At 33.3% G+C, this 23,034-nt stretch overlaps 1 long non-coding RNA gene across 1 annotated transcript; it reads left to right on the top strand.

Moving 5' to 3' along the window:
• The first annotated feature begins 14,039 nt into the window (after window positions 1–14,039).
• On the top strand, window positions 14,040–22,738 carry LOC147577275 (uncharacterized). Its single transcript, XR_015255782.1, has 3 exons — window positions 14,040–14,218; window positions 20,790–20,983; window positions 22,646–22,738. It is a non-coding gene; the product is annotated as an uncharacterized LOC147577275 (long non-coding RNA).
• The last annotated feature ends 296 nt before the right edge of the window (window positions 22,739–23,034 follow it).

The raw sequence follows: 23,034 nt of genomic DNA, 5'->3' as shown, positions 1-23,034 counted from the left end.
AGGTGAAAAATCTATACACTGAAAACTACAGAGAGCTTATGAAAGAAATTGAAGAAGACACAAAAAAATCGAAAAGATTCCATGCTCCTGGATAGGAAGAACAAATATTGTTAAAATGTCGACACTACCCAAAGCAACCAACACATTCAATGCAATCCCCATCAAAATAACACGAGCATTCTTCACAGAGCTAGAACAAATAATCCTAAAATTTGTATGGAACCAGAAAAGTCCCAGAATAGCCAAAGCAATCTTGAAAAAGAAAACCAAAGCAGGAAGCATCACAATCCCGGACTTCAAGCTATACTACAAGGCTGTAACCATCAAGACAGTATGGTACTGGCAGAAGAACAGACACTCAGATCAATGGAACAGAACAGAGAACCCAGAAATGGACCCACAAATGTATGGCCACCTAATCTTTGACAAAGCAGGAAAGAATATCCAATGGAATAAAGATAGTCTCTTCAGCAAATGGTGCTGGGAAAACTGGACAGTGACGTGCAGAAGAATGAACCTGGACCACTTTCTTACACCATACACAAAAATAAACTCAAAATGGATGAAAGACCTAAATATAAGACAGGAAGCCATCAAAATCCTCTAGGAGAAAGTAGACAAAAACCTCTTTGATCATGGCCGCAGCAACTTCTTACTCAACACGTCTCTGGAGGCAAGGGAAACAAAAGCAAAAATAAACTACTGGGACCTCATCAAAATAAAAAGGTTCTGCACAGCAAAGGAAACAATCAGCAAAACTAAAGGCAACCGACAGAATGGGAGAAGATATTTGCAAATGACATATCAGATAAAGGGTTAGTATCCAAAATCTATAAGGAACTTATTAAACTCAACACCCCAAAAAACAAATAATCCAGTGAAGAAATGGGGAAAAAAACATGAATAGACACTTTTCCAAAGACATCCAGATGGCCGACCAACACATGAAAAAATGCTCAACATCACTCAACATTAGGGAAATACAAATCAAAACCACAATGAGATACCACCTCACACCTGTCAGAATGGCTAACGTTAACAACTTAGGCAACAAAACATGTAGGCGAGGATGCGGAGAAAGAGGATCTTTTGCATTGGTGGGAATGCAAGCTGGTGCAGCCACTCTGGAAAACAGTATGGAGGTTCCTCAAAAAATTAAAAATAGAACTACCCTACAACCCAGCAATTGAGCTACTAGGCATTTATCCATGGGATACAGGTGTGCTGTTTCCAAGGGACACATGCATCCCCATGTTTATAGCAGCACTATCAACAATAGCCAAAGTATGGAAAGAGCCCAAATGTCAATCGATGGATGAATGGATAAAGAATTTTGGATAAAGAAGATATGGTATGTGTGTATATATACACACACACACACACACACACACACACACACACACACACACACACACAATGGAGTATTACTCGGCAGTCAAAAAAGAATGAAATCTTGCCATTTGCAACTAGGTGGATGGAACTGGAGGATATGCTAAGTGAAATTAGTCAGTCAGGAAAGACAAATATCATATGACTTCACTCATATGAGGACTTTAAGAGACAAAACAGATGAACAAAGGGAAGGGAAACAAAAATAATATATAAACAGGGAGGGGGACAAAACATAAGAGATTCATAAATATGGGGAACAGACAGAGGGTTACTAGAGGGGGGTGTGGGAGGGGAGATGGGCTAAATGGGTAAGGGGCACTAAGGAATCTACTACTGAAATCATTGTTGCACTATACTGTAACTAATTTGGATATAAATAAATAAATTAAATAAACAAACAAACAAACAAAGAAACAGTTGATGAGGATGTGGAGAAAAAGAAACACTCAAGCACTTTTGGTGGGACTATGAACTGGTATAGCCATTATGAGAAATAATACAGAGGTTCCTCAAATAATTAAAGTTAGAAATACCATATGATCAAATAATTCCATAACTGGGTGTTTACCAGAGAAAATAAAAAGACTAACTTAGAAGATATATGCATTCCTATGTTTATTGCAGTATTATTTACAATAGCCAACACATGAAAGCAATCAAAGTTTCCATCAATATACGGATGTATAAGGAAAATATAGCATGCACACACACACACACACACACACACACACACACACACACACACACACACAATGGAATATTACACAACCATATAAAATGAGACCTTGTCATTTGAGACAATATGGCTGGACCTAGGAGATATTATGCTAAGTGAAATAAGACTGAAAGAGAAATACCATGATCCCAGTCATAAATGTAATCTTAAAAAAAATGAATAAACTAAAAGCAATTAGAATCAGAACTATAAATACAAAGAACTGCTGGTTTCCAGGAGGGAGGGGTAGACGGTTGAGTAAAAAAGGGTGAAGAGGAGAGGGAGATACAGGCTTCCATTTATGGAATGAATAAATCACAGGATAAAAAAGCAAAGTATAAGGACAACAGTCAATGATATTGTAATAGTGACATAGTGAGACAGATGTAGCTATACTTGTAATGAACACAGCATAATGTATAAATTTGTCAAATCACTAAGTTGTACAACATGAAATGAATGTAACATTGTGTGTCAACTTTACTCAAAATAAATAGATAAGTACAGAATTAATGAAATTGGAAATTGTGTCTTTTTATATTTAATTTTATTTAAAAAGTTTTGTTTTTAATGTTTATTATTTTGGAAGACAGAGAGAGCGCAAGCAGGTGAGGGGGAGAGAGAGAAACAGAATCCAAAGCAGACTCTAGGCTCTGAGCTGTCAGCACAGAGCCCAATACAGGGCTCAAACTGAAAGACCGCGAGATCAAGACCTGAGCCAAAGTCAGATGCAAATGATTGAGCCACCCAGGCATCCCAGAAATTAATTGGATATTTTTATGGACATTTATTACCTTGAGAAAAAGTGTGTTGTTGTTGTTGGTGTTTTCTTTTCTAGTTCATCACTTAAAAAAAATGTTCCTGGGGCACCTGGGTGACTCAGTCAGTTTAGCATCCGACCTCAGCTCAGGTCAGGATCCCACAGTTTCTGAGTTTGAGCCCCGTGTCAGGCTCCATGATGATAGCTCAGAGCATGGAGCCTGCTTCGGATTTAAACTTTAAAAAATGTTCCCGTAAATATACTGGAAAGAATATGTGATGAATAAATTAGTGAAAATTGGCTGAATTTTTCAAAAATTATTGAATTAAAGATGAGGGTTTCATTCTTCTGATTTTTTTCCTCTTCCTGAAATGTATTTTTAAAACCACTAAATCCTATTTCTTCACTATTTCTATTTAGTGGTCTCAGGTTTGGTGTGCCCTTTGAAACATGACCTTAGGTCCCTTTATCACTAGCTCAATGACCCACAGACCTCTTTTCATCATTTAAATTTACTTCTTAAGTAGCAAGTCTACTTTCATGGGGTCAGTATAAAGTAATTACAGTACACTTCTTTAGGTACTTGTGTTAAGTGTTTTGGACAACTTTGTAGAAAATCTACACATATTATTCACCAGATGACATTTATAAAAAAATGTCTCACTGAGATTCAATTGGATCTATTCTCATTAATTGATTTTAAAAGATTTCAAGAGGGGCACAAATCTGGCTTGGCTGGTAGAGCATGAGACTCTTGATCTCAGGGTCATGAGTTTGAGCCCAAAGTTGGGCATCCAGCTTACTTAAAAAAACAAAACAAAACAAAATGAAAAGAAAAAAAAAAAAGAAAAAGGAAAAAAAAAACTTTAAAAATGTATAAAAGATTTCAAAGTTATCACATTATTCTTTAAAATAATTACTATCATTAATTTAAAACACAGATTAATGACCCATTATTTTTAAATAATTTAAAATAAATTCTAATGATGTTTTACATTTAATTCACCTGGTAAATATATTGCATTAAAACTAATCTGGAAGGCAGTATTATTGGAAAAATACTTTCTAGCCACATATTCTGTTTCTTTTGTGAAAATAGCATAACTTTACAGCAAAGAAATCACTTTAATCACTCAAGATAAGCCTATATTTCTGTAATGATAGAACCAGTCACGTTACTTCTTTTATTTTATGAAATCATACAATTCTGTTTCTTTTATGCTTAAATTCATAGGTACTTTACATTCTAACATTTTCTAGAGATAGAGAAGAATTTTGCAAACTACTACAAAACCATTTCATTAGCAGTGGTGAAAACTTCATAGTAGCTAAGTTGTGTTTGTAAATTACTTTCTTGAAAAATCCAATTGTGCTTTTTCACATTCAAGATGAGTTTTTCCTCTCATTGATTTAAAATTTTTAATGCCATGTCTCATTTTTGAAATGTCAGTTACTTATCAGATACAGCATACCTCCATAAACCACCTATACTCGTAACATTACTCGTAACTTTGTCTTTTTAAATAAATATAATGATAGGTAGAAACCTCATTTGCAATCAATGTTCACTAGGAATAATTCACTAGTGTGACCTCGATTCTTTAATTAAGCATGTATGCAATGCTTCAATACTCTGCTGATCCATTATATGGCAATCTCCATCTTTTTCTTTTAGCCAATTTTAGGACACAGTTTTTGAGCCTATTTTTATCTTATTTTAAAATATATTTTAAGTAGTTATCTCTGTTCTGGTGCTTGTGATTTAGATCCACTGTAGAATATTGTGTTACTAAATTATTGACAGGAGAGTGAATATCTACTTCATCTTAAACCACATTCTCCTTAAACAGGGCCAACCACTGTCCTCTCAATTTTATTTCAGTTGTCATCTTAGTGTTTACTGAGAGGTTTTTTTTTTTTTTTTTTTTTTTTTTTTTGAGAGGGTGTTCTGTTGTCATGGCTTTCATCTCATTGAAATTGCCATAATCCAAGTATCTATTTCTAAGAGAAAAATAAATGAAGATACCAGTGAATTAAAGACTTAACAACATACCTATGTCTCTTTCATGTTCTACTTTTTTTCTTCCAAAGATTTTATCAATTTCATGTATACTGTATACTCTGCTGTTACTATTTACTATTTATTGTCTATCTCCTCTTGCCATCTGTCCTGTTCTTTCATTATATAAGAGGAATAAGATTATATAAATCCTCATTTACTTTGCTCATAGACATATCCCAAGCATACAGATGCGTAGAGGTTGAATAAATATGTGATGAATTGATGCAGGAATGCTTGAGGAAAAGGACTCTAGTCTCAGCTGATATATTCAGACTTTCATTACCTTAAATGTCATCAAAATCTATTAGTATATTTGAATATAAATTTATGCAGATACTTTGGAGGAGAAAACCTTTCTTGGCATCTTTTTTCTTAAATTAATTAAGCAAATAGAAATACACTCATAAAAAGAAACATTGAGATTTCATTTTATTTGCAAGTGGAATATCTGTGCTTCTCCATTGTTCTTTTTTCTGTTTTTTTTTTCTTTTTTTTTTTCTTAAGAGCACCAAAATGCTGAGATATGTATTATTCACCAAACTCAAGACATATTCAGGGTAATCTTAAACATTTTCTCCACACTGAATAGAATGTTATACTCTCAATAGATTTTATCGTTTTCAATTTTCCTTCACAAGTCCTAAGTAATCTCCATTTCTCAAAGCCTAATGTATTTCAATGTATGCCATGTGTAACTCAATTTCTCTTTCTTCAAAATTGCTGAAGTCTACTTAAATCCCAATATCTTTGCAACTGCTGGAAATTTTTCTTCAATCTTGCTATTATTTCAAGCTCACAATTTCAACCCTGAAAGGATAATACGCTTTAACCAAAATATGCTGTGACTCCTGCCACTGTTGTAATTTTGCTTCAATCTGTTTCTTCCCCTTTTTGTTTCTATTTTAATTTTATCAGCTATATAAAGTAGATAAGAGGTCACAGAGAAAACCTTTTAAGTTTGTTAGTATCTAAAACTATTCTCCACCAATAATCTGCTAAAGCATATCCCTTAATTCTTATGTTTTGACTTTAATTAAGGAAATAAACCAGATAAGGGAAGAATCCTGAGGGATAAGAACAAATGGAAATTTTAGATTTTCACTGTCTCACATAAAAAGAAACAATAATTTTAACCCATATTTTCAACAGTGTTATTTCAAGTAGATCTTAGTATGTATTTGAGTATTGAATTAGACTGAAATTAAACTTTATTTTCACAATATAATTATTTAGGCATATGAAGAAAAATATGATCTCTTGTTTTGCTACCTGGTCCTCTCTGCTAGACGCTGAAGAACTCTTAAGGAAGAGGATAAATACTTCAGGGGATATTCTAGAAATAATTAAGTAAAAGAGTTATTTATAGTAGTAAGTTATAAAAAAAAAAACAGTGATTAACCCCTACCATATTGATGTTCATTTTCTTTTTTTTTTTTAATTTTTTTTTCAACGTTTTTATTCATTTTTGGGACAGAGAGAGACAGAGCATGAATGGGGGAGGGGCAGAGAGAGAGGGAGACACAGAATCGGAAACAGGCTCCAGGCTCCGAGCTGTCAGCCCAGAGCCCGATGCGGGGCTCGAACCCACGGACCGCGAGATGGTGACCTGGCTGAAGTCGGACGCCTAACCGACTGCGCCACCCAGGCACCCCTTGATGTTCATTAAAGCCTAATTTTCCAAGATGAACAACTGTGCAAACAGAAATTCTCATTTAGTAATTCACAGTTCTGAAAAAAGCACAGGGCACTTTTAATACCCCTACTCCTTCAGAAGCAGCACACTCCAAAACTGAGGACTGACATTTTAATGGAAATATAAGTGGTATAACTGAAGGGAGTTTATTATAAAATTTTTACAGAAAACTTGTGTTTCCTAGAACTTTAGCTTTATTAAAGTGACTGTATCTTCTAAACTAATACATATAAAGTTGAATATTTACAAAGAGAAGGCAGTTATAGTTATAAACAGTATTATTTAACACTATGGCTACAGCACAAGTAACACACATTCAACTTGAAGGGCTTAAACAAAATGGGATTTTTTCTTCTCACATAACAAAATGTCTCTTGAAGTAGGTGGTCTAGAGTGGGTGGGAGGCTTCTCAATGTTGCAAATATTGGAGCCTCCTACAACCTTTTTTGCTATGCCATTTATTTCCCTTGTATTATAATGGTTCCTGCAGCTTCAGGTTTCTCATTTCAAAGAAAAAAGTAAAATGTGAGATGTTATAAGAAAAAAGCACTAGGTTTTTTTCCTAGGGAAAGTTAAAGAACAAAATTATTCAGCAGTAAGAATATCTTGGAAATTCTATATAAATGTCCTTTATATCCTAGTGACCAGTATTGGGGGGGGGGGCATATGGTCACCACCAGGTGCAAGAGGTTATGGGAAATGAAGTAGGATAAATGTGAAAAAGGAAGACCACCAGCAGTGTTTGCCACAAAAGATATTCTTTTTATTGCTAAGAAGGTATATTCTCAAATATCAGAAGTAAAGTTAATATATAGCTACTACATGTATTTTATTGATTACATTTAGGTCTTTTTTTTTTTTTAACCTTGCTTTTTTGCTGTTATGGTTCACTTGATTTTTTTGTGCTGAATTTCCTAGTAATCAGTAAAGCGTCCGGCTTTAGCTCAGGTCATGATCTCACAGATTGAGCCCCACATCAGGCTCTGTGCTGACAGCTCAGAGCCTGGAGCCCGCTTTGGATTCTATGTCTCCCTCTCTCTGCCCCTCTCCCTCTCACACTGTCTCTCTCTCTCTTTCAAAAATAAATAAACATTAGTAATAATAATAATAATAATAATAATAATAAAGAATACCCATACCTATAACATATCAACTTCACTAGCCCTACTTTTTTCTTATTTCCATCTTTCAGGTATGCCTTTGGCAATCTTTAATTTTAGCATTTCTAATTCTTTTTCAAGAAGGTTTGCCTCTTTTATACAGATTACAGTTACAGCTTGCTTTGTGAACCCAATTAAAAATCTTTTAAAAGAGCAATTTTTTAGTTGTGACATATGGAAAGTCATGTTTATTGATATGAGTGATAAATTTTTGTTCTTCACTCCATAATACTATTTCTAATTCTAATTCTAATTCTAATTCTAATTCTAATTCTAATTCTAATTCTATATACTATAGTATATGTGCCTTGTTTCTTTCTTTATCAGATGTGTATTTTTTCTCTTTTATTAAAATAAAGATATTTAATTATACCTTAAGACCCTAAGTCTCTCTTTTGGTTTTAACTATTTTATCTATTTATAGATGGTACACTTTAATCTCACCTATTTCCTATATAAAAACAATGAAGTTACTCTTATTCCCTGTTTTTCTCTCCATTATCCTTGTTTTTTAGTTATGTTATTTTGTCATAGCATACACATTTGTGCATTAGTTTTACACCCCCATCACCATCTTTTATTTAGTCTGAGATATACTAATATATAAATATTAAGTGCTCACAACAGTCCTTTTGTTAACGTTTTCCCAGTCCTGTCTTGGTTGGATAAAGAGCAACCTGCAGTAGATTTTTCAAGAAAATCTTATGGAGACAGAATTCCTTAAGATCTTATATGTTTACTGTCATTCTAATTATTTTATTCTTGTATGTTATTTGACTTTTGCCTAAGAGTTTGGGAATTGTTTTTTCTTTATTTTAAAATCTAATATTTTCTTTTTCCTAGGATCTATATAACAGATGATTGTTCTAACATAATATTCCCATGTGACTCCTGGGTCTTTTCAATATGAAGATTCACATCTTTCATTTCTGGAAGGTTTTACTGGATTATAGTTCCGGACACTAGTTCTGTTCTATTGGTTAGTTTTTGCTCTCTCTCCCAGCCTTTCCCAGGGATGTCAGTTATACAAATGTTATTCCTTCTTTGTCTGTTTTCCTTTTCTATATAGTCTTCAGAAATGTTTAACTCTTTCTTCATCTCACTTTATTCTCTTTCTCTTTTACTTTTATCCAATACCCCTCATAAAATTTTAATTCCTCCTTAGTCACCTTAGTTATTTAGTTTTTATTTTGAGTTGTTTTTTTCATTATTGTCTGAATTCAAAAGTTTTCATCTGGGGATGTGTTTTGAACATTTCTGTTCTGAATTTAAAATAATAATTCCCATAAGAGTGTGTTCTACACACTACAAATGCTGGCTTCAGTATACTCAGTGTAAAGTTTTATCTTACAGAGTTTTTCTGCTTTATTACTGATTTTGGCAAAAAGATTTTCATCAGATACGGTATGTTAATCTCATATTCTTATTTTTTATAAGAAATTAGTGTAGATATAGTTTTTTTTTTCAATTTTTGTTCCATTCTCGATCTGTGGTGATTTAATATATTCTTAGTTCAATATTAACCTTGACTCAGTGTAGCAAAATATAGATTCTTATTGGGTTTTTCTTTTTTGGTAGTGAATGGAAGCATTTTATTTCCTAAAAAAATATTTTCTTTTATCTTATTGCACCCATATTTCCAATATGCTTTATGGAGTTGTTGTATTCCCTAAGTCTACATTCATGATCCAATACTTTTCTTTCCCTCTTTTCAGTTTCCTTATTTTCCATAATTTTATCACTTATTCATTCCTCTGATTCTTAGATCCTTGTGGGCATTACATCCAGTCAGTTTTGCATCTCTGGTTAAAGCACTTTTAACTTTGGCCTAGCTTTAGGTCTTTTATCTCTGTGGTAAGGGACTTCCTGGTATCTTCTATGCTTTCCTCAAGCCCAGCTAGTATCCTTATAATTATTGTTGTAAATTATAGATCAGACATATTACTTATATCTGTTTTGATTATATCCCTGGCATTTTTTGTTCTTTCTTTTTCTTTTGCAACGAATTTGTCCATCTTGGCATTTTGTGTAGGTCTCTGTCTTCTTCTGTGTTAGGAAAGCCTGTTACGTTTCCTGCTCCTGACAGTAATAGCTTTATTTAGAAAAGGTCATAAACTGTCTAAGGCATGGTGCTTCAGGATGTATTTCTTATGTATGTTGTGTGCTCCTGCTGCTATGTTTTCACTGCTCTTTCCCTCAGGTCAGTCCTCTGCAGAGCTTCTCCTTGCCTGCAGTGGAGAATGTTTGGACCTTGCACAGTGTGTGATGAGTTTTAACTAGGTGTGCTCTGGTCTGTTTGTTAAAAGCAGCCTGATCCTATTTCCACTAGAATTGAAGCTTTGCAATACTCTATAGTCCGTAGATGTGGTGTGTGCAGGGTGTTTGTGCTAGTCTTTTGGAAAAGGAGCCTGCTGCTCTGGTTGTCAGGCGCACTTGTTCTAGTAAAGAAGCACGTGCAGAGCTAGGGTGGCAGGGCTTGTTGTAGGCAGATCATGCCTCCGCTGTGGGGGCTGTGCTGCTCCCTAAAGTCAGTTGGTGCTGATGGGTGGGGGAGAAAAATGGCACCTGCCCTCTCCTTCCTCCCTGGAAAAGGGAGTTTGCAACGATTGCTTCCCTGGAAGCCCTCACAGAAGCGCAAACAATCGCCCCTCATGTGTCCCAGACATCCCTCAGATCCCTGTCTTCACTCTCTCTGTCCAAACCATCTGCTCAGCAAGCAGCATAGTGTACCTGTGTTTTGCCGCAGACAGGCTGGCTGAGTTTCAAAACTCCAAACAGATTGTTGATTGGGATTTAATGTTTCCTTTTTAGTTATTTAGGTTATTTTGAGGTTGGACAGTCTTCATCTTCAGGTTATGTGGAGAGTGCAATTTTGCATAGTTTTATTCCCTCTTCTTATTTTTCAGTATTTGGAGGAAATAATAGAAGACATTTTTTTTCTTCTGTGTAAATGTGAAAATGGAATGTTTATATATACTATCAATAAGAAAGCTATAGTCTTTGAAAATATACAAGTCATTAGAGTTGACGAATAACTTCTTTTATTCAAGGAAATTTATTTTTGTTAATAGACTTCCATATATAAATGTGGAAACTGGAGTTTATTACCTTAGGAATAATTACAAATTTTGAGTAGTGGAACAATAATAAAAATATTTGATGCATTATCATAATATTTATTTAGGCTGACTAACTTCATGGTGATGAAGATTCTCAAAATAAAATTCTTGCTACTTCAAGGCTTCTGGATTTTCTGGGCTCTAAGAAATACTTGGTCATTTAACATAGAATGATTTCTAGCAAGTGTTTTTTCTCTTAGTATACACGTAAAAGCTTTCGGTTTGTGTGTGTGTGTGTGTGTGTGTGTGTGTGTGTGTGTGTGGTTTATTTATTTATTTTTTATTTTAAAATATGACAGTTTCACCAGTTTACAAATTAAAACATTACAAATTAAATTACAAATTAATTGTTAATTAAATTATTGCTTACAATTCATAAGTAGAAGAGAAAAATGTCTCTTTTTAGTTAATAAAAACTTAATGATTGTGGAAATAATAAAGAGGCATTTTTCTCTTCTACCAAAAAAGGTAAATATGTTGTAGAATATGCAAGCAAGGAAATAAGGGTTAAACGTAAAATATGAAAAATATCTTGAAAGTGGTAATAATAATTATACTCTTGCATTCTATTAATATAATCAATTATATGTAATATGTACAAGACACTATAACAAGCATTTAATTCTCAAGAATACCTTTCCAAATGATGGAATAATTATACCCCTATATAAATGAATAAATAGCCAAAGAGAGGGTGAGTTTCCCAAGTTTACACAACTAAAAAATTATGGAGCTAGATTTTTAAAACCAAAACCCATGTTTTAAAGAACACTTCAATTTCTAATTCTCTGTGTCTTCAGTTTACCAAAACATTTTATCTAGAGTCTAAATTGGAGATCATTGTGTAAGGGTTACTTGACATTTAGAAAGACTAAAGCTTTTCTGGCTAATACTCTTAACACTTATTGTTTAGAGAAGAAATAAAATATAATATTCTGCTAAACATAAACTAACTTCAGTTAGAGCAGATATTATTCCTCAAAACCATGGGTCATAGCCTTTAATATAATAAAATGAAAGTCAAATTTATGAATTTATAAAACACCTTCTGTTTTTTAATTCCATATTTCAGAATATGACTAGTCTATTCACATCCCCATGAAGGATTTTCCTTCATTTCCACTTCACTACAAGTGGGTGTTTATTTCTTTACCATTTCTTTCTTCTGTGTAATTTAATGACCATGAAGAAATAAGCATTAAGGTAACTTTAATAAGAAAAATATAGCATTATCAGAGTGTACATAATTATCTAAAATTTCTACATAAGAATACTGAATTTACTTTCTTTAAAAAATCAATATTAAATACTCCTGAAATCATTGTTTCACTCATTATATCCTAACTAATTTGGATGTAAATTTTAAAAAATAAAAAATAAAATCAAAAAAATAAACAATAAAAAAATAAAAAAAATCAATTATATGTGGATTTCATGAGAAATAATAGTATTTAGCATACATTAATAAAAGCTGCATGTAGCAAAATATAGTAATGATCTTCATTCCAAATATTTCTTATGAATTTACAGAGTTGTCTTCAATTTATATCACTCTACATATTTCCTGTCACTTCTCTAAATGTATATTCAAAATCTTATCAAAAAGAAACATCTGTTTTCTAATGCATACTATATGAATACAAAACTGTCTGTATATTGTATACTATATAATGGCACTATCTCTATTGAATATACAATATCTGTTTCTAGTTATTTGGTTGATGCCACAAATGGTGGGTATATATATGTGTTTGTGACAGGGAGAGAGACAGAGACACACAGACAGAGAGAGAGGGAGACAGAGAGTGTGTGTGTGTGTGTTTGTGTATATATTTGGCATTTTGTCCTGCCATCCTAACTATTCACAACTGTTCTGCCAGCTATGATTTGGCTCATGCTGTGTAATCAATTGATGTTTTACAGTTCAATTCACAGATTGTAAAAAGTGTAGCAAACTATAATATAAAATAAATCTCATAAATGTATTCTGTGAATTTAGATTTTATGGCATATATATGAAGAGGAAGTATATTTATAAGGAAAATAGGCATTGAGTCCCTGTTTTCAAGTTTGACACAGCAATTTTCTCCATGTTAACTTTCCTACAACATTTTCAGAAGATCTCATACTGCCAAATACATTTTTAAAATACTCAATAAAATTATAATTTGTTCCACCACTTTGCTAGATATCATATTGTGACGTGTTAAAAAGTTTGTGGAGATTGGTAGGAGCTCCTGTCATGGAATATAAAGTCACATGTATAACTTGCTAAACAAAATAAACCAGAGTATACAAATTTATTTAAGAAGCATAGATGGGGTTGTTTTACCATAAAACAAAACAAAACAAACAAACAAACAAAAAAACAAATGTGAAAATTTGGTTGTGAGGAAGAAAATGCAGCATTTAGTTATTTTAAAGGGGAAAGTGAGACATGGTATAAAGCCTAACAACACTCATACAATAAGACTGCAACTTCTGGCCAAATAGGCTGAGGTGTAGCACTTGGGCACAGTCCATTACTGTATAAAATTAGATACTCTTTCAAGATATAATACTTCAGTGATTTCAATAAATTTGCCTATTAAGTCCCTAAGCCTATTTCAACATTCTTTTGCATTATTTTAAAATGTTAACATTATAACTTCCAACGTTCCAAAAGTCAACCTCCAAAAGTTTTCTATAAGTTAATATTGCATTCATATGAATAACCATGCTCTCATAAATGAACAATATGAAAATACAGTACAACGTATCAAAATATTAAAGTGTTACTTTATTGGTTGGTTACATATAACTTTAATAAACAGATATAAAAGATATAGGTAGATAGATAGATAGATAGATACAAAATGCACCACATAAGGCCAATCCATTATATCAAATGTTCATGCATTTAAAATCCTTTAATCCTCTTAAAAACCTTTTAAGGTAAGTGTTATTGTAGCCAACTGAATACACAACCCCTCCCCTCCCAAAGATAGTCACATTCTAATCCTCAGAACCTGTGATTCTATTACTTTACATGGCAGAAAGGATTTTGCAGATGTAATTAAGTTAAGGATTTTGTGATGGGGAGATTATTTAGGTGGTACAAATGTAGTCACAAGGTTATGTATGAGAAGGGCAAGAGAGTGAGAGTCAGACAAAGAGACATGATGACGAGCAGAAGGAGATTTTAAGATGGAGGAAGGGGCCATAAAACAAGGAAAGCAAGTGGCTTCTAGAAGCTGAAGTGAATTCTCTCACAGAATCTCTAGAAGGATGCTGCCAACACTTCAAGTTTGACTTCTGACCTCCAAAAATGTAAGATGGTAAGTCTGTGTCTTAATCTAATAAAATTTATGGTAATTGGTTAGAGCAGCAATGGGAAATTAGTACAGTTATTATCAATTTAAAGTTATTTTTACGAAAGTCTAATGAAGTTCTATAACTTGCCCAAGGTATCACAACTAATACATGGCAAACAGAATTAGAACCTGTGTCTGACATTTTTAGCCAACTTTTTCAGTGAGTCATGATTTTTTAGAAGTATTAACATTTGTATTTTAAAAACTAGATTTAGAACATACTAAAAAGAAAAAAAAACCTTCAATAGAAAAGAGCATACTTCATTAATTGCAACTTATTATGTGACAGAAAGAACTATGACTATTGAACATCTACTATATGTTTTCTGCTTGCTAGGTACTTGAAACATAACAGACTAAATGGTTGAAGTGCTTTACCTGATGAAGACCATATGTCTCTCAAATATTTATTGTTTCCCTCAGGCAATATGGCGTAGAAGGAAAAGTTTTAATAGCAAAAAGAACTAAAAAACACAGCTACCTAAAGTCAAACTGTCTTTTGCAGGAGGCTTAGTTTTCTCAAAAAGAAGATAATGGTAAATGCATAAGCATGATGAACTGGTACATCATTTCAGTTTTATTTAAATATTCTTGAGCTAAGAAACCAAAAGTAGTTGATTTTCTTCTGCACAATATGAAACTAGAGTGTTTTCACTATCTGTGTAATATGTAAATAGATAACTATTTCCTTTGAATAAATATAATCTATTGGAATTATACTTCCAACATATATAAAAGGAAGATAGTTTCTTTCATAAACTATATGTCAATCTATACATCATTCAGTCTTTTAATTTATTTTATCTAGTTGTCAAATTAATAAAATAAAATATATGAATTTCATATATGTGGTTTGATATATACTGAAATTCTATAAACATGTATATAGAAGTGCTACACACATATGTTAAAGGAACATTTAATCTGCAGAAGGAAAGAAGACGGGAGATATTTCTTTCATTAAAATGCTTTTTTAGAAAATATTTTTGATGATGGTTCTGTGCTCATTGTTTTAATTTGCAGATCCCTAATATACATGATGAAGATCTTTTCATACATTTATTTGTCAACTGTATATTTTCATTGGTGAGTTTTCTGGTCAGGTCTCTTGTCCATTTTTTAAATGTAGTTGTTTATTTTCTTAACATTGAGTTTTAATAGTTTTTTTTTTTTTTTTACAAGTTTATGTATTTATTTTGAGAGAGAGAGAGAGAGAGAGAGAGAGAGAGATAGAGCATGAGCTTGGGAGGGACAGGGAGATAGGGAAATAGAGAATCCCAAGCAGGCCGCACTCAGCGTGAAGCAGGGGTTCAATGTGGGGCTCGCTCTCATGACCAGGAGATCATGACCAGAGCCAATATCAAGAGTCAGACATTTAACTACTTAACTGACTGAACCACCCAGGCACCGGAGTTTTAATCATTTTTGCATATTTTGGATAATAGTTCTTTATCACATACGTGGTTTGCAAATATTTCTCCTAGTCTGTGGCTTGTTTCTTGACACGGTCTTTTGCAGGGCAGAAGTTTTTAATTTTAAAGAAGTCCAGTTTATCAATTCTTTCTTTTGCAGATCATGCCTTTGATATTGTATCTAAAAAGGCATCAGCATGCCCGAGATCATCTAGATTTTGTTCTATGTTGTCTTCTAGGATTTTTATAGTTTTGTGTTTTTAATTCGGGTTTATAATACACTTAGAGATACTTTTTGTAGATGGTGTAAGGTTGTATCTAGATTTACCTTTTTGCATGTGTGTCCTATTCTAACACAATGTATTGAAAAGACTACCTCTGTTCCTTCGCTCCTTTGTCAAAGATCATGAATTATGTTTATGTGGGTTTATTTCTGGGCCCTATTCTGTTTCATTAATACATCTTTCTATCCTTTTGATAATACCAATATCTTGGTTACTGTAGCTTTAAAGATGATATCAGGAGGTGGGGCTTTTGTGTGTGTGTGTGTGTGTGTGTGTGTGTGTGTGTGTGTGTTTATTCATCTTAGAGCGTGAGAGACACAGAGTGAGGGAGGGGCAGAGAGAGAGGGAGACATGGAATCTGAAGCACGTTGGAACCAGGCTCTGAGCTGTCAGCACAGAGCCCAATGCAGGGCTTGAACCCATGAGCCCTGAGATCATGATCTAAGCCAAAGCTGGAAGCTTAATGGACTGAGCCACTTAGGCGCCCCAGGAGGTGGGGCTTTTGAAGGTGATTAGGTCATTAGGATGGAGCTGTCATAAATGGCCCTTATAAAACAAGCCAGATGGTCTTCTGTTGTTTTTCAAGTTACCCATACGAGTGAAAACATATCATATCTGTCTTTCTCTGACTGACTTGTTTCCCTTAGCATAATACTCTCCAGTTCCATCCACTTTGTTGCAAATGACAGGATTTCATTCTTTGTCATTGCCAAGTAGTATTACATTGTATACCATGGAGGATAGGAAGGGGAAAAGATAGTTTCAAACAGAGAGGGAAGCAAACTATCAGAGACTCTTAAATACAGAGAACAAACTGAGGGTTGATGATGGGGTAGAGAGGGGAAAATAGGTAACAGGCATTGAGGAGGACACTTGGGATGAGCACTGGGTGTTGTATGTAAGCAATGAGTCACGGGACTCTACCTCCAAAACCAAGAGCACACTGTATACACTATGTTAGCTAATTGACAATAAACTATGTTAAAAAATAAAAATAAGTAATAAAAAATATAAATAAATAAATAAATAAATAAATAAATAAATAAATAAATAAATAAGCAGAGAACTCTCTAGTCCTTTTCACCATGTGAGGACACAGCAAAAAGTTCAGTCTGGAAACCAGAAGAGGGCCTTCACCAGAAGAACCTAGTCATACTGACACCCTGATCTTAGACTTCTAACTTCCAGAAAAGTGAGAAAAAAATTCTGTTTATATACAAAATACCCAGTATATGGTATTTTGTTACAGCAGCCCAAATTGAATAAGATAGGGATAGAATAAATTATCTTTTTTGCAAGCATATTATAATAATGAGTGCACCTAGTTTAGTTTATTAGGTACATACCTGTCTACAAAGAACAAGTTTTTTGTTTTTTTTTTTTTTTTCTTAATCTTCTCTATGTTGTAAAGTGTGTAAAGGCTCTGATCAGCTCTGCATGAGCTGGACTGCGTACATCTGTCTAAATCTAGCATTTGGTTGGTAGGACCATTTGGCTCTTATACTAAGCTACATCCTCCAATTTAGCTGTAACTGGTAATAAAGGCAGCAATTTTATTATTTGTATTTACTCTGTTTTAAATTAATTTAACTAGGTATCACGATATGTGTCTAGTAGCTACTATAACTGTACATGTTGTAAGCCTCCTGTATAGGTTACATGGGGGGGGGGGTGAAAGTGAGTCTCCTTGTCTGTTTTATTATCTCAAGGAGGAAACTTTTCAATAGTTCATGATTGAATATAATGTTTGTTCTAAGATTTTAACAGGTACCATTTATCTGATTAACATAATTCTCTACAATTCTTAATTATTTAGGGCAGGAGCAGCGAACTATGGCCAGTTTTCATAATTAAAGTTGTGCTGAAACATAACAGTGACTATTTGCCTATTTTCTGAGCTAGTTTATTCTACAGTCTCAGTACTGAGTAGTTGTGACTGAAACTGTGTGTCCTACAAAACAAAAATATCTGTATCTTGTCCCTCAAGAAAGAATTTGCTGATTCTCAATGTAGACTTTGTATTATAAATAAATGTTGAATTTTGTCAAACTATATACATCTAGGAATTTTTCTGGGAATTTATTGATTTCATCTATTTTTAAAAAAAAAAAATATTGCCAACAAGGTTTTTCAAAATATCCTCTTAGAACTTCATTTTTAGCATGACTTGTAGTGATATCCTTTAAAAACATATTGACAATATGGGTTTTCTCTATTTCCTCTCTCTCTCTCTCTATTTGTCTAAATCAGTTCTGCTAGGTCTTTATCAAGACCTATTTAGTGTTTTCAAAGAACCAAGCTTGATTTTCTTCATTCTCTTTATTGTACTTTCTCCCTATTTCATTTATTTCTGCTTTTACCATGTAATTTTGCTATTTTCTCAGATTTTTTTGGCCCTAAAATGTCTTTATTATGCTTTCATTTTGAATTATATTCTCACCAGGTATTTGAGTTTTCTTCTCCGGTCCCTGCCTTTGCCTTCTCAGTTCTTTGTTCTCTTGGTAGTTCTCTGATATCTCTAAGATGTTGTTTTCTCTGTATTTATCCTGCCTGAATTGTGCTTCTTGTATATGTGGCTTGATGTTTTAATTGATCTGGGAAACTTTGATCTACTATCTCTTCATATATTGCTTTTGTATCTTTTTGCATTTTCTTTTCTTCTGGATCTCCAATAAAATTATGTGAGATATTTTAGGATGAAATAATATTCTATTGTAGAAAGTGTCCTATCTGTAACCTGCTGCTTTCCCCGTTTCTTTCCCTCTGTATAATATATTCTAGTGATGTGATTTTAGTTTACTAATCTTCTCCCCTTCCATGTCTAATGTGTTGTTAACTGATCTTTTGAATTCTGGATTTATTATTGTATTTTTCAGTTCTACCATTTCATTTGATTTTTAAAAATTTTTTTTAATGTTTATTTATTTTTGAGACAGAGAGAGTCAGAGCATGAACGGGGGAGGGGCAGAGAGAGAGGGAGACACAGAATCGGAAGGAGGCTCCAGGCTCTGAGCCATCAGCCCAGAGCCCGACGCGGGGCTCGAACTCACGGACCGCGAGATCGTGACCTGAGCTGAAGTCGGATGCTTAACGGACTGAGCCACCCAGGCGCCCCTCTATTTGATTTTTTAAATTCTACTTTCTTCTCTTAAAATTCTCTGTGTTGTTTTCAATTTGTCAATAACAGCAATATATGAATCGCTTAAGGGATTAATGTCCTTTCTTCCCCCCATCTTTCAATTTAGGTAATTTGGTTATGTTTTCCATTATCCTAAGGATTTTTTTTTTTTATTAAATGCTGGATATATTATTTGAAAACTTATAGAGATTAGTTGAGGATTCTGCAAGGAAGATTTACTTTTGCTGCTGGAAGGTAATTAGGACAGTTATTGGGCATTTAGAAAGCCAGGCTATAGTAGTGAATTTATAGAAAGACTCTGGTAAATCTAAGTTATGACAGGACATCACTGGATAACGTGGTGTCTATTGTTCTCTAACATCTTCCTGGTTAGTGTTATCTAACACCTTCCCCGTGGTGAAACTGCTAGTATTAGACTGATTAAGGACAGCGTGTCATCCCTTTTGGGAAAAATGAGCAAAGTCACATAACCACACCTGGGAGCTCTTGTCTGCAAAATCCTACACTATAATATCTGAATAAGAATTTTGAAAAAGAGGATGGGAATCTAAAATTTACTAAAGAATGACTTCTATTCACTACCTCAGTTATTGAGAACATATGGTACATAGAAAAAATAATTTCTGTTGTTACAGAATAGAAAATAATACTGTAAATTTTATTGATGTATAGTGTGTCAAACATTAGTATCGCTGCATATCTATGTGGTGTTATAAAGGTCTGTAACCTTATTGACAGAGTTAAATGAAAACCAAACATATGTTTGGTTGTTTGAAAATAATTGCCTTATATATTTTGTCCAGAGTATGTAATTGTTACAAGAAGATGGATTACTATAGATACGGGTTACTCTGTCTTTACTGGAACCATTTTACCAATATTCTTAAAAGACATTTTCACAAAATATCAAAAGTAAGAGCACAGTCTTGAAAACATGCTAAGTTCCTCCCCCTCTCTTTGTTATTATTGAGAAATTAGGTATCAATCTAATTGGAATCATTTGTAAATAGTCTATTCTTCCTTTTGTCTTCATTTTTAAGGGATTCTCTTTGGTTTTTGTGTTATTCATTTTCACTATTACATGTCTATCTTTTTTTTTGTCTTCTTAGAACTGAGATATTTTTTCAGAAATTCTGGAAAAATCTAAATTAATATTGCTTAGACTATTTTCTCTTTCATATATTTCCATGACATCCCTCTGAAATCTAAAAAAAAATGAAAGTTATATCTTTTTATTCTGATTGCTACGTCTGACTCTTTCACATTTCCTATGTCTTTGTTTATCTGATTTGAATTCTGGTGAATTAATTCATATCTAATATAAAATTGCTCTTCAGTTTGCTCTAATGTGTGGTTTAACTAATTCACTAAATTTTTAATTTTTTTTTAATTTTTATGTTCTAAAATTTCTAACCTTTAAAAAATTCTTAGTCATTTTTATCGACTTTATATTTCTCATACATTCAGTTTTGTTATTTCTTTCTTGTAACAAATGATATAGCACTTTTGTGTATCCTAGTTCCAATACTGTAAATATTTTTAGCTCTTTTTCTGTTCACAATTGTCTATTTTGGCTTAGTCTCATGATGCTTCCTTCTTTGTGTTGTTATGACTTTTCATCGAGTTATTAATTCATGGAAATGTTTACAGCTGAGTTGAAATTTTACCACTTCAAAAGTGTTTACCTTTGCCTCTGCCAGACAAATGGAAACAGAAACTACTCTAGATCATAGTAAATCAAAACTGTCTGTGAGAATTCCCCATCCCACCACCTTGTATGAAGGCCAGCTTATGATCATAGATTCTTAGTGGAGACTTATCCTCCTCAAGCCAGTATTACGGCCAAGGTAAGCAAGTCGCTGGCTGATGCCTTCTTTTCACCTGTAAAATTAAGGTTTATCTTTTTTGGAGTTTCTACTTTATTCTGGGATGTTCTATGAGCCTTCTTACCTGGGCTAGATACAAGACTTATTATTACATGTCACCTGTGAATCTATTAATTCCGTATGATGAAGATTCATCTACGTAGTCAGGGCAAAATAGGTAAAATGGGAATTTTACTAATTCCCAAGCCTTCCACTTTCATCTCATTTTGGCTTTTTATTTTCTGGGTGTATCAGTGATTAAAAATTTGTTTTTAGATCAATGCTGCATTAAATTTTAATTGGCAGATCTGTTCTGAGCATCCAGTATCCCATACAATGAGAAATAAAAAATCATATTCTTTTCAATCCCTTTTGTTTCACACACATGAATGTATGTTTCATACATACATACTTACACATACATATATACACACACATACTCACAACTTATTTTTACTAAGTCATATGAAGGAGTAAGTATAATAACACATTGTTTTCCATTACAATTTACAGATACATATCAAAAGTAAGTACATAAGATATGAATGATGAATAATACATCAGGGAAAACAAGTAATTTGATTGCTATTTCAACATTTCAAAGGAGCTAGCATGTCCAACATGCTATTAGAAATATAAACACCATATTCAAACCATAAAGCACAAGCTGTTTTGTACTATGCTGAATATTTATTAGATCTTGAACCAAATAGTCTTCACTCTGTGTATCAATAGAATGAAACTCGATATGTTTTTATAATACCCAGCAGACTTCCTTATATGGAAAAGTTTATGTCCTCATAATCATATAACTACAAAAGAAAAGTAAATTAGACCCAACAGAAAGCTCATGAAAGAAGTGATTATTTTGATAAAAGTGTGTCCACATGGAATAGAGATGAATATCTAGACCAATAACTATAGAAACTATTCATCCTATTATGCAAATATTAAATGTGAACAGCTGGTGGAGTGATGAAATTGCCATGCTTGATACTTAATAGTCAACTTGTTATATAAACACCTTTCTTAATGTGGGAAAGTAATTTCCTTAAATCAAATGCTTCAATCAACCTTCATAAGATTATGTCATATTTCTACAAGCAAAGAGATTATTGTTTTCCTCCATTCCCTATTTAGACCAAAAGATAATTAAACCTGCTCCCATAAATATTTTTTTTAAAGTTTTCTAGTCATTGTGAAAAGCATGGTATTATACCAATAGTTAGAAAATATAACATCGATAACAGGCTTTTTAAAAATATATAATATTTTAATTTTAGAGGCACAAAAACAACATTAGTGCAATTAAAAATATGACATTTGATAGAAATTTGTAAAAAGGGGAAAAAAAGGGGCTAATTGTCACGTGTTGATTGCCTATAAAGTCCTAGGCTCTGTGGTAGAGATTTTTTTTTTTAATTTTTTTTTTAACGTTTATTTATTTTTGAGACAGAGAGAGACAGAGTATGAATGGGGGAGGGTCAGAGAGAGAGGGAGACACAGAATCCGAAACAGGCTCCAGGCTCTGAGCTGTCAGCACAGAGCCCGATGCGGGGCTCGAACTCATGGACCGCACGGACCGCGAGATCATGACCTGAGCCGAAGTCGGACGCTTAACCGACTGAGCCACCCAGGCGCCCCTGTGGTAGAGATTTTAAATACATAACCTAATTGAACTCTCTCAACAGCACTGGAAGTATACATATGAAGAAAGCCAGCCTCAAAATATAAATGGCCTGCACAAAGATATACAGCTACAGAATGCCATGCACAAGTTGCCAGCTGTAATCTGTCAACAAAGTCTTCAATCCTGATTGCTTCATCAATTGAATGATGAATTTGTTTTCCAATGGCATGAAAATCAAGTTACCATAAAAGTGTTCTTTTAAGCCATGTAACATTTATTTTAGGGTGATGACAGAAATAGTCAAATACATAAGTGATGTATCCAAATAAAATAGAGGAATTAAGCCATGTGATTTTTCAGTAAATAGATCACAATTTGACTCTTGCCATGTTCCAAAAATAGCAATTTTTATATGCACTTATACTTAACAGTTGCAGTGCTGGTGTCAAG

The sequence above is a fragment of the Puma concolor genome, chromosome C2 (genome assembly GCF_028749965.1).
Source record: "Puma concolor isolate L17-30 chromosome C2, mPumCon1.1.hap2, whole genome shotgun sequence".
In the NCBI taxonomy this organism is placed as follows: Eukaryota; Metazoa; Chordata; class Mammalia; order Carnivora; family Felidae; genus Puma; species Puma concolor.
Note: the sequence above shows the minus strand (reverse complement) of the source record. Positions and strands in the feature narration are given on the sequence as shown.